Source organism: Eretmochelys imbricata, chromosome 2 (assembly GCF_965152235.1).
Source record: "Eretmochelys imbricata isolate rEreImb1 chromosome 2, rEreImb1.hap1, whole genome shotgun sequence".
In the NCBI taxonomy this organism is placed as follows: Eukaryota; Metazoa; Chordata; order Testudines; family Cheloniidae; genus Eretmochelys; species Eretmochelys imbricata.
This window is the reverse complement of record NC_135573.1, coordinates 74,323,653-74,336,679: the sequence shown is the minus strand read 5'-3', so window position 1 is coordinate 74,336,679 and position 13,027 is coordinate 74,323,653. Positions and strand designations below refer to the sequence as shown.

At 44.1% G+C, this 13,027-nt stretch overlaps 1 protein-coding gene across 1 annotated transcript in view; it reads left to right on the top strand.

The window, feature by feature from the left end:
• The first annotated feature begins 8,244 nt into the window (after positions 1-8,244).
• MAPRE2 (microtubule associated protein RP/EB family member 2) overlaps positions 8,245-13,027 on the top strand; it is a 159,352-nt gene continuing 154,569 nt past the window's right edge. The window contains exon 1 of the mRNA XM_077810307.1: positions 8,245-8,272. The gene's annotated coding sequence lies outside the window, so the exon portion shown is untranslated. The remainder of the gene's footprint in view (positions 8,273-13,027) is intronic.

Here is a 13,027-nt window from a genome sequence, read left to right as displayed (position 1 = left end):
GAATACAGCTCTTTCCAACATTAGTGACAGTGAGAAGCACAAATAATCTTAAAGAAAATTATTTTTTATAGAATTTTAACCTCTGAACCAGACTGACCTGTATGAGGGGGAAAACAGTGTAAAGAGCAGGTATCTCCATGAGTTACAACTCAGATTCCTTAAAATCATTCCATCCCGGGAAGGATTTGTCCCAATTATAATACAGGCAGGCTTGGCTCCTTGCACCAGCAGATGTCCATGTTCTGCATGGCTCTTGGGACAATTGTGAAGCATTTGCAAGGCTGCCCGGGCCACTACCTCTCTAATGAGAATGTTTCCGATAATAGCCATTTAATCTATCCTTTGCAGCTTTCCCTGTGGCTGTTCAGCAGTGGTAGTTCTGAGACAGAGTTAATAATGCTGGGACAGTATCCACTCCTAATCAGATAGGCCATGGCTAGTGTCTGCTCTGTGCCTGCCCCGCTTCTGGCCCTCAAATACCTGTTCCATGCACCCCAAGTTTCCACAAGTTGCAGGGAAAGGGACATCTGTCACTGAGTCAGTGTTCCCCTCTTTCCATATGTGTTCCCCATCATTATCACCTGACAGGTACATTCGTGGAGATGGCTATATGGCCCTAAAAAGAAGACGGATACTTTTTTTTAATTGTAACCACCATTAAAGCTTAAACATGCAATTCTTTCCCCATTTCACCTCTTTCTGTTTGACAAATATCTTGTGCAGGGTGCAGGGTCTGGGAGAGAGTTTGGATGCAGAAGGGGTGAGAGGGTGGGCTCTGAGAGGGAGTTTGGGTGGGGAGGGGGTCACGAGTTTGAGACCCCTGCTCTAGGTCACTGCAGACCTCCTCCCTGCAGCGCTTTCCTACTCTCACTTCCTGACTTATAATCTTATCCCAGCCTGGCTTCATCTACCATTAGGCCCTATCAATCCTTGATTCCCTTCCAGGTGCAACATCTAAGGTTAACTAGCCCATCCTGACCTACGTTAATCTGCTCATGGCTTATGTGCGGTAGACACCCCATCACACAGCCAATCCCGTACCCTGACTTCACATCCTAATCGACTTCTAATTTCTTCATTTGTCTTAAAATTATTCCACTTTACACCTGCCATCTTCTGAAAAACTCTCATTGCTACTGCCTCCAGCCTTCTGATGTCTGTTTCGTTTAATGCAGCTGCTTCCAGACCATACAGTAATATTCTTAGTACAGTGGTATGATAAATTTTCTCTTTGGCACCAAACATAATGTTTTCCTCAGTCCATAATCTCATCAACTTCTGTACAACTCTTATCGCTAAAGCACATCTCCTTTTAGCCTCATCTTTAATGCAACTATTGTAATTTATCAAGCTTCCAAGAAACACATAAGATTTTATTTGTTCTACAACTTCACTGCTGCTGTAATTAAATGCTTTATTCATTATCCCTTTTCCAGGATGCAACCACTTTGTCTTCTTGGCAATTATTTATAAGTCCAAGTTGACTACACCAAACATTGACTTGAACTAGTTGCTTAATTTTCCACCAACTCTTACAGGAGTCTTCCTACATAACTGTTATAATTGCAATTATCTTATCTGCAACTCCTTAAGATTTTACTACTTTCCATAATGTTTCCCTCCAAACCAAATCAAATGCCTTCGTGAAGTCGATGACAGCAGCAAACATCTTTAATTCCCATTCTCGCTTTTTTCCCATCAACTGTTGGAGTATGAATATGTGATCAGTGCAACTTTGGTCTGGTCTGAAGCTGGACTTTTCCTTGCCTACTACTTCCTCTAAAACTGCCCTTAATCTGTTGGCAATTACTTTCATCATGATTTTTCCCAGGACTGATAATAAGCTTATTCCCCTATAATTATATGTATTGGCAGGCTTTCCTTTCTTCAGGAGTGGTACAAGTATTGCCTTTATCCAATCATCTGGTACCTCCTTATGGTTGCTCCCATGCCTTCTTATATATTCTTCCTAATGCTTTGATAGCACTTGTCCTTCTGGGTTTTAGAAAATCAGCTGTTAAATTGTCTATTCCTGCAGCTTTCCCAATCTTTAATTCCTTTGCTGCTCTTTCTATTTCTTCTTCTCCTGGTGGTTCAATGCTGGTACCCATTCTGCCTTGCAAGACGACCTGTTCATCTAGCATTTCTCCAATCCTTATATCTGGATGAACTGCAGGTTCAGCACTTTGTTAAAATGCTCTCTCCATACTTCCAGCACCTCTTCTGAACTTGTTGTCAGTTCACAGGTAGCCTTTCTTATTGCTTGCATTGTTGGCCTGATTGTGTTTCCATACAACTTAACTTTTTTGCATATCATTTTCATATCTTGTTCTCTTGACACCTCCTCTACTTGTTGAGCTTTTTCTTTCCAGAACTTTTGCTTGTCCAATCTTTGTGATTTCTTCACCGCTTTGCACAGTGATTTTTACTTCTTTCACTTTCCCAGCAGTCTTAGCCTGTTTACACTTTTCCATGATGTTTTTGTTTCATTGCTTGTCCAGCTTTTCCTTGTTTGCTTATGCCTTCCAGTAACTTCTCCACTGCATTTTTTTATCCCTTCCTTGAATATTTCCCATTCAGTCTGGAGTGAGATTTCTTTATAGTTGCATTTTAATGGCCTGAAATGCCCTCAAAGTGTCATCTTGTAAGCTTCCCTCACAGAGCTATCCTTTAACTTACCAAGATCAAATTTGGCTCCAGTTGCACGCATCTTTTTGTTGGACTTTAACTGAATCATAATCTTTCCCATTAGAAGTTCATGCCACACTTGGCACTTCTATAGACTCTAACATCCAGCAGTGACCATCTATGCCTTTTACTGATAATAATGTGGTCAATCTGGTTTATGGTTTGACCATCTGGCGAGTTCCATATAACCTTTGGCATATTTTTGTGAGGAAACAAAATATCACTTTGTGTATCTCACAGCAAGTTCATCATCTTTCCACATTATGGTTTTCTGTCCCAATGCTGTGTGGTCCAACACTATTCATTAACTTACCATGTCCACTACCAACCTTGCATCTGTATCTCCCATTGTCAAAATCATATCATGATCAGGAATCTTGTCTACAGTGCTGTCCAGCTGCTGATAAAAACTGTCCTCTTCCTCTTCTGCTTCTTCTGTTGGTGCATAACAGCCAACCACAGTTGTGCATAGTTTACTGTAGGCAGTAGTAAACCTTGCTATGACAATCTGCTCAGACACCAGTTTCCAGCTCTTCGTTGAAGTACCTGTTCTCTTGTTCACTGCTAAAGCAATGGCATCCTTATGCTTCGCTTGTCCACTTGAATTTTCAGAATAAAGGAAAGAATAATTTTAAACTCTGAACTCTCTTGTGCCCAGCTTGTGTGGCAGAAACAGAAATATGTAACCTCCTTACCCCCTCCTGCTACTAGCTCAGTCTGGCCTGGAGTGAATAGGGTTCTAACATTCCAGCTCATAATATATGTAATATGTTTGGCTGTTATCCAAAATATTCTAATCTCTAACCTAAAACTCCCTTGCTGAAGATTAAACTGATTACTTTTTGTCTTACTTACAGAGGACATGTAGAACAACTGATCACCATCCTCGTTATAATAGTCCTTACATATTTGAAGACTGTTATCAGCTCCCCCCTCAGTCTTCTTTTCTCAAGACTAAACAAGACCAGTTTTTTAACCTTTCCTCCTAGGGTCAGTTTTTCTATACCTTTGATCATTTTTGTTGCTCTCCTATGGACTCTTTCCAGTTTCTCCACATTATTCTTAAAGTCCAAAACTGGACACAGTACTCCAGCTGAGGCCTCATCAGAAGCATGGAGTAGCATGGAACAATTACCTCCTGTGTTTTACATACAACATTCCTGTTAATACACCCAGAATAATACTAGTCTCTTTTGAAACTGCATCACATTGTTGATTCATATTCAATTTGTGATCCACTATAACCCTCCAGATCCTTTTCTGCAATACTACAATCTAGCCAGTTATGCCCTATTTTGTAGTTGTGCTTTTGATTTTTTTTCTCTTCATAAGTGTAGCAATTTGCACTTGTCTTTATTGAATTTAATCTTGTGGATTTCAGACCAATTCTCCAATTTGTCAAGGTTGCACTTGATACCTCCCTATCTCATAGGCAAGTTGTGAGGATAAACTCACTGATGTATCTGAGGGACTCAAATACTACCACAGAATCACAGAATCATAGAACATTAGGGTTGGAAGAGACCTCAGGACATCATCTAGTCCAATCCCCTGCTCAAAGCAGGACCAACACCAACTAAATCATACCAGCTAGGGCTTTGTCGAGCTGGGCCTTAAAAACCTCTATGGATGGAAATTGCACCACCTCCTTAAGTAACCCATTTCTGTGCTTCACCACCCTCCTAGTGAAATAGTGTTTCCTAATATCCAGCCTAGACCTCCCCCACTGCAATTTGAGACCATTGCTTCTTGTTCTGTCATCTGCCACCACTGAAAACAGCCTAGCTCCATCCTCTTTGGAACCCCCCTTCAGGTAGTTGAAAGCTGCTATCAAATCCCCCCTTACTCTTCTCTTCTGCAGACTAAATAATCCCAGTTCCCCCAGCCTCTCCTCATAAATCATGTGCCCCAGCCCTAATCATTTTCTTTGCCCTCTGCTGGACTCTCTCCAATTTGTCCACATCCTTTCTGTAGTGGGGGGAAACAAAACTGGACACAATAGTCCAGGTGTGGCCTCACCAGTGCCGAACAGAGGGGAATAATCACTTCCCTCGATCTGCTGGCAGTGCTCCTATTAATACAGCCCAATATACCATTGGTCTTCTTGGCAACAAGAGCACACTGCTGACCCATATCCATCTTCTCATCCACTCTAATCCCCAGGTCCTTTTCTGCAAAACTGTTGCTTCACCAGTTTTGCAGAAAACCATGATGAGTACCATACAAAAGCACATACATAAATATCACATGTTACTTTCAGGTCCATTAAATGAGGCTTGCAGAGGTGATAAGACTCTTTTTTAGGGGAGGAAGTATGGGGAGAACACAGTTATTGTCACTAGCATGTGAGATGACAAAGTAGGAATAAATCTGGCAGTTTTTCATGGATTTTTAAAAATAAGAACCTGTGATCTTAAATATCAGTTTTGTTAAGAATTTATTGGCTGCTCCTTTTTTTAACTGTTGTACCTGGAATCTTGGTTATGTGTCTCTTTAGCTTTGTTTTATTTGTATTTCCTCTTTGATAACAGTATGTTAACTGCTGAGAAAGGAAAAAAAAATCCATCAAGAGTAACAAGTAGTACCAATCCCCCAAAGACTGTATACACTTCTTATAGTCACTTGGAATTTGCTATTATTGCCCTCCACCACACCTCCATTTACCAATTTAGATTTGCTTTCTGCAAAGTTTCCATGCACATTCTTACAGTGGGGAATAAGCATAGTTAAAATAAATTCACTAAAAAATTCAAACTAATGCTCACTGGAGAACAATTTTGTGCAGTTTTCCCCCAGTTCTAGTTATAGTCTGTTCAGTTCCCAAAACCAAGACTACCATATAACTATAAATTATCTGTTGAGATGTTTGAGCAGTTATAGACTTTTTCCTTTTGCTGTATTGTTTGTTTTTGCAAGGTTAATGCCATAAGCAAAATCTAATCAAACTAACATAGCTAATTAGACATGTTCCTGCTCAGCAAGTTAGAGATTTGTACATCAGAGGGGTGGTAGCTTCTCTAACTTGTTAAACAGAAACATAATTAATTGACAATGTTAATTAGCCGTAGAATTACATGGTTATTTACGCTCATTATAACATCCATATGAAAACTGGAACAAAGTCATACTCTCAAGTGTTGGACACCTGAGTTGTGTGTGCCATGTGGTCATTAGCACAGAATAGCCTCCTGGAACAAGTCATCTGATGGAAGATATGGATGGAAGGCTGTTTCAAGAATATGAGTGGTATGACAGACATTGAAATCCCATGCATTATCTTTGGTGACCATATTCTATCAAGTTTATGTATCATTTTGGGCCAGGGATTGCATGGAACTCTGGGTGGGGCAGGGGAAGGAAGGTGATAACAGTTCCTCCAGGAACCAAAAACTGTGTATGTATGTATAGGGGGTGGGAGGATTAAGGTGAATCACTTTGGTTGTAAACACCTCCTGAGATGTATATCCATTGGGGAGGCTTGCACATACTGGGTCAATCTTGGTTTTCCAGAGATCAACAGACAAAAAATGGTTTTGATATGAAAAAACTGGATTTATACTGACTCAGGGCCTTCTCTCTGATCCAGGAAACGGACAGGGCCTTTGCAGAAGGAATTAGAGCTAGTGTGGGTCTATCTCCTCATGTGGGAATTGCATCCCCAGATCCAAGTGTAGACATACCCTAAATTGCCAGGCAAACAAGCTGAAACAGTAACTCAGAGGTGTGAACTGCCCTCATTCATCTGGATGGGGCATTAACTCTGATACCTAATTATAACAATTTGAATGTCAACACTTCATTATTTCACTGTTGATCATTTTAGCGGGAAAAAGGCAGCTAATGTGCTTACTCAGTGTGATGGGATATTACAGATGATAGATATTGACTGATTATTATATAAGACTAATGTGGTCATACAGTCCATTCCCTGTCAATACAGGACTGTTCTGTAGCATACTACATTATTTTCTATAATAGTTCTAGTGCTTTATCCAGCCTAGTTTTAAATGAGTCAAGCAGTGGGTCTCCCATAATTTCAGTACATTATTCCATAGTCTTCTGGATCTCGCTGGAAGGAATTTTTTCTTACATTTTATTTTTTCTTAATTTCATCCCATTTCATCTAGTCACCCATGCACAAAGTGAACTTCCAGGGAAAGGGAAAGGAGGAAAAAAGACAACAGCAGTTATGAAAGAGCAGAAGGCACAGAGGGGGAACCACCAGGTAATGGGGCATGATTAATTCCATCACTAGTTTTTTCCTACTTCAAACCCTTACTTATAGTATTATGTGTTGCCTTTACAAAGACAAGAAAACCGGGGGAAATGTACAGAAGAGATCACCTATCCTCAATGTTTAATTTATGTTTATATGGGACATGAGCGCTTAAAACCAAAAGACATAAAATCCTAGATCCTATGTGGGCAGAACTTCACTAATGGTCCATCTGTGAAGCAATATATTAAAGACATGGTGTTGACAGCTTCATAAGGGAATCTCATTTCTTGGGAACAGGCTAGATGATTATGAAAAAAACCACAAGTGTGATTTCTAAGATTTTTATAGAAAAAAAACAAACTTCTTCCCCTATTTGGGTCTTAACCTGTGCCCATGGTAGAACAGGAGCTAAAGGGCACATCATTGTGCAGTGCAACTTGAGAGAGAAAACAAAGGAAAGATAATAGGGCCTTATGCTACAAACAGCCCTGCCTAGAAGTATAGCCTAGGAGTTATCCAGCACTTCCTGACCATGGAGATTGGCCGCTGCTATAAAAATCATAGATGGAGAGAATGACTCCCCTGGTGGAATGCCAGCAGTGGGACTCTATGCAGAAGTAACTTGATTTTTGAGCGTCACTCTGCAGGATCCTGTCCTTAGATCGTATGATCTTACCTTGACTGTAAGATCCTGGGGTCAGGGACCTTGTTGTCTCACTGTAAAGGGCTTAAGCGTAGGCTTGGTGCTACAGATCAATAATAAAGTAGGAAGGGAAATACGGCCACTCTGTGTGGGAGGGTGGCAAGCTGTTCATTTGGGGGTGTTTCTCCTATAAAGAAAATGTATCAATCTCCTGCCACGATATTCCATTGGCGGGAGGGGGGTTGGGAGCTCGGTGCATATTTTCCTGGCTTTCTCGAGCTGCCACGGCTGAGAAGTTTCCATTTAGCTGCCCTAACATAGAGGCCTTGCAGCACAACCTGAGCAACCCAAGGCCAGCGTTACGGAGAAAAAGAAAACATCAGGCTTCCCGGGCTCCCCCACCGCCGAGACCGTGCACGGAGATAAGGCAGGGAGGGCGGGGGGGCGGCTGCACTCAGCGGTGACAAAGCCATTCCTCCGCCACTCGCCGGCACGCACCCGCCTCCTCCCCACTTCCTCTCCGGGCCTCCGCGCTCCGCTCTCCTCCCATCCCCGGAGCGATCCGGAGCCCAGCGGCAGCCAGGGGCTTGCCCGGTTGGTTCACGTGGCTCTCGGGGTGGAGCGGCTGGCGAAGCGCAGGGGGTGGTGGGTGGAGACAACAAAGCCCAGCTGTCAGCGGCCGGGGAGAGGGAAAGCGGCGGCGGCGGCCCAGGAGGAGACAGGTGAGTCAAGTGCATTTCAAGCGGTACGGGCGCCTGGGCGGGGTGTGAGGGGCGCGCGGCCAGGCGTCCGGAGGAGGCTGAAGGGGGCAAGAAGTTGCATTTGCCCAGAGCCGCTGTTCCTCGCCTCCGCGGATGCCGCCGTGCCGCCTCCCGCCCAGATTTAACCCCTTGCGGAGCAAGGGACCACCTCGCAGTCCCCTCGGCACCAGGGTGCGAGCTGCTGCGGGCTGTGCAGGGAAGAGGCGCTGCCACGCTGGCAGAGCGCGAGGTGGAGGGGGTCACAGGACCGCTCCCCAGCGCTCGCCCCCCCGGGAAGGCGGGGTGGGGACGGGGGGGGGCGACTGGCCGAACGATCCGTTCTGCAGAAAGCGCCTGGCCCTGCAGGGTGTGTGCGGCTGGCCGGGCGGGGCGGGGCGGGGCGGGCTCTGCCCTGCAGCACTGGTGGGGACCGGACTGCGAGGCACGTGAGTCGCCCTGGGCTGAGCTGTCAAAAGGCGGCTAAGGTACAAAGCGCGCCTGGCAGGAAGTACCGCCGCTGGGGTCACCGCCGGCGCGCGGGGTGGCTTCTTCCCTCCCCCCGGCCTTTGCAGCCTGCATCGCTTTGCTTTCTGTACAGTCGTTCAGGGAGCGGGGGCTCCCTGGAGGGAGGCGAAGACGCCAAACACTTCGCCTCCCCTCTCTCTCTCTCTCTCACACACACACACTCTCTCTCTCCTCTTCCTCTGCCAGGCAGCTGCCTCACCTGCCCTGAGCGCTATACAGTTTCACTGGGCACACGGATTTCTTGGTCCTCGTTATCTATTTTAAGCTGAGCGCTCAGAGCAAGTACATTCATCGCCCCTGTGTGGAGGTTTCCGCTTGATTTGGAGAAGGGTATGGGAGGGAGGTCTGCGGCTAATTTCAAGCTTGCAGGAAAAGATCACTTTTTCAAACCGGTCTGTTCTTGGGGAAGTCCCCTTAGCAGCTAAAGCCCGGTAGGAAGTAGACCCCGTGTGTCAGCTAAATGAGCGTAGGCGACCGCCGCATTGAAATAGTTTCCTGCTGTGTATTCCAGTACTTAAGCTACTAGAGCCATGGTTTGTGCATCAAGGGTCTCTGCTGGAGAAGGAAACAAATCTTTTGCTGTATTGAGCTGAGGTGCATCCCAGGAGTAGTTGAGGTTATTTAAGTTTGAAGACAGTTTCCTGCAAAGGCTTTTATTTGTGGCCAGAGTTTCCAATTCGAAGAGAGAGAGAGAGTGTAATAAAAGATTCAGTGGATAAAGTGCACAGCTGTTTGAACATTAACTGGTGTGACCTCACCAGTTAGTTAACATCCATAATTCCCTTGTGTGCTGAAACAGCTGATGTGTCTTCTCCCCTGCTGGTCTCAGGGCCTGTGTCTAGCTACACTAGACTTCTTCAGGAAATATTCCACTGTTCAACTGCTGCAGTGCACCCCGCCAATGATAGCAAGGATGACAGTACTAGAGCTGTCTAGAGTAAGCAGGGTACTGACAGGGTATTGTTGCTGGAACATTTCTTTAGAGTAAGTGTGAGTCCAAAAATAAACCAGCTACAGCACATGTTGCAGAGTATACTAGACTTAAAAAGAAGGCTTACAATATGTTCATTGGTACGGGGTATACATATAAGAGTAACTTCTACTGAAATGGGTATCGGAAGCATTCCGCTTTGATTTACAGTTTTTACCATCACTGCTGGGTTGCTTGAGATCCACATCCGTCATTTATGCTCCTATTTTGGTCTTTTTAAAAAAGATGCTGTAGTCTTGTAAACAAACAAGCAGATTAATATAATCGCCTATGGTTATTTAAAGAGCCCTGATATTGCTTTCATGTTCCCCCCTCCCCCCCAAAAAAACCTGATTTGAGGCCTTGAACTTTTTGTCACAAGGTAATTATACATATAACAACCTAATCAGAGCTCTTCCATAGTAGTTTTCTGCCTTGTCTACATTATAATATTTTGGGAAACCTCCTACTTTTCCATTATGACTGGTGCTCGTCCACTGATGATGGGAGTGCTACTATAGACATGGCTCAGGTGACCACGTGGTTTTTACCACTGTGGTAGCTAGACCTGCTCCAAGCAGGGTTAAATAGTATTGTGGTAAAAGTGCTGTTCGTGCAATGGTAGGAGATCTCTTTTAAAAAGCTAATGTGGACACAGCCTTTATCTGTAGGTCTGAAAGTATTATTATAGTTGAGGAAACTGAGGCACAGAGATGGTCTAAATGATCCTGTGACACTTGATAGATCATTACGAGTGCCAGAAACCCCCCATGGCTGGACTTGACTCCCAGTCCAGTGCCCTCTCCACTAACATGTTCTGCTTAGTTAAGCTTGCGGTTCAGAAAATATTGTAGTGTATAGTGAATGTTACATAGGCATCAGGGTGCATGGAAATTCAAATAAGAGTTTCTTCATTTAAGAGAAAGTTGCCATCATTGATATGATACAAGAAACCTTTTGGGTGAGTCTGTCATTAGCTCCTTACTATGGCTCAAAGGGTTTCACATTGCTATGCCATTAAGGAGGACTCATTCCCTCTGCATTAATTTAAGTTACTGCAGTATATATCCATTTGAGCATTGCTGCTAACTTTGTAATTACAATCCAAGGCAGGGTTCTGCACTTCAGGTAAGAGAAGTATAAAAGGAACCCTTCAGAAAGCTGATTAATAGGAAAGATCAGTGATGGGTAAATCTTATTACAGGGAATACACCTAAGAGAGCCTGATGAATCAGCATGTTGCATTCAGTGATGAGGCGTGTAGCCATCACTGCATAGAAAGTTACAATAATAACAGCAGAGGTATTAACACCTAGGGAAGCCGCAGACTGTACATGCAATAGTGTAGAGTATGTGATGTTTGTAAAATAGCTCTTCTCATTTACTAACTATATTTTGCCACTGCTCATCTGTTTGTTTCATTCACAGATCTTTTTTAATAATGCAAAAAAGACCTCATTGTTTCTGTGGTGAATGGTGAAAATACGAAAACTTGTTCTCTGAACTGATATTTCCTTTTACCTGCCTTTCCCCAAATTGTGGGGTGTAAAAACAGAAGACACGTGGGCTTTAATAACCGTATAAAACCATAATGTAAACAACAAGAAATCCAAAGAAAGATTCTGTATTACTGGTTCTGGCTATTCTGCTTAATTTTAAGAAAAGACAAATAGTAAAAGAAAGCAGAGGTCACACTTCTGTAACGTAATAACAAAGCAGATTTAAAACAAACCATTAACATTCTTCTGTTTAGAGTGCAGCATCATATGTGCAGCTAAAATCACACCCATGTTTACTTTTTGCTATCTTTTAAAAAAATAACTTTGTTAAAAATAAGGCTTGTTCAAAACATCTAGGTAAACTCTAATACGTGGCAGGGGAAAGTGTCAATAGTTTAATGAGTGGGGCATATAGGGAAGTTATTGAAGGAGTATCCATTCAGAGTTCTTGTCAGGTCTTTGTCAGTTTGTGGCAGAGGATGTCTAGCCTTAGAAAACAAAACATTTCAGTATTTTACATATATTTGTTTTTTATTAGTTTTGGAAACATTCCATCCTTTTCTATACACACAATTCCAGAAGTTCATTTATGAATGAGACCACGCGGGTGAAGTAATATCTTTCATTGGACCAACTTCTGTTGGTGAGAGAGACAAGCTTTCAAGCTCACATAGAGCTCCCCTTCATGTGTGAATGGCAGATTCATTTACCTCTGTAACCAAACTGTCACTGCAGCATGCCTAAGTCATGAGTTGAGTTACTGGAAAAGTTATAGTGTAAATACTTGTTTTAAAACAAAACCAAACAAACAAAAAACCTGGTTATTCCGACTTTTAACTTTGCCTTTGTGTGTACACAGATGTATAAGGGTAGCTTGGGGTGGACCTTTACTAATGTTCCCTCAGGCCGTGTGTGCAAAAAATTTCTTCTGTGCAAATTGTTGTGCTTCTGTGCAAATTTTTGTGTGCACTGTGTTTCGCTGTGTGTGCAGGGTTTAGGATCACTGTGCAGGCGCACATGCACACAGCTTAGAGAGAATAGTGACCTTTACATATGGAATGGGAGGGAAGGCAAACGGAGACTTCACACTTTGTGCCTCTCACAATGGAGCAGACAACAATCATTCCTGGGTTCAAGGACCGTTCCCTGGTAGTGCCCATGCAGCACCAGCTGCCCCAACGATTGTGGGGTGGAGGCAGGATCATGACCCACTCATCTGCAAAGCACTGGACAGGGTATAGCAAGAGGTGAATTTCATGTGGTATTGTACATTCATGAAGTATGCCATGGTTTTTAGTGATTGATTGGGGCAGGGAAGTTTCACCTCATCCCTAATACAAAAATCTGACTGAGGGGGTGCAGGCTCTGGGAGGGAGTTTGGGGGCAGGAGGGGATGTGTGGGAAAGGGGTGGGAGGTGCGGCGCTTACCTGGGGCTCTTAGGCAGGGCAGGCTTGGGGGCCTCCGCATGCTCCTACCCCCAGGCACTGCCCCCGCAGCGTCCTATTGGCCTCAGTGGCACTTGGGGCAGGAACTGAGCGTGTAGACACAGACCCGACCCACCCCGCCCAGGGGCCGCAGGAAGGGGCCAGCAGCAAGCAGGCACAAGCCAGTCAGCTCAGCTCTGCTGCCGGTGGTGAGTGGGGGCCCCAGGCCTTTTTAAATCATCCGGGGGACACGTGGGGGAGAGTGCCTGGTGGTGGAAGGCAGGGACGAGGGAGAGACCCGGCCTCAAACATTGCTGG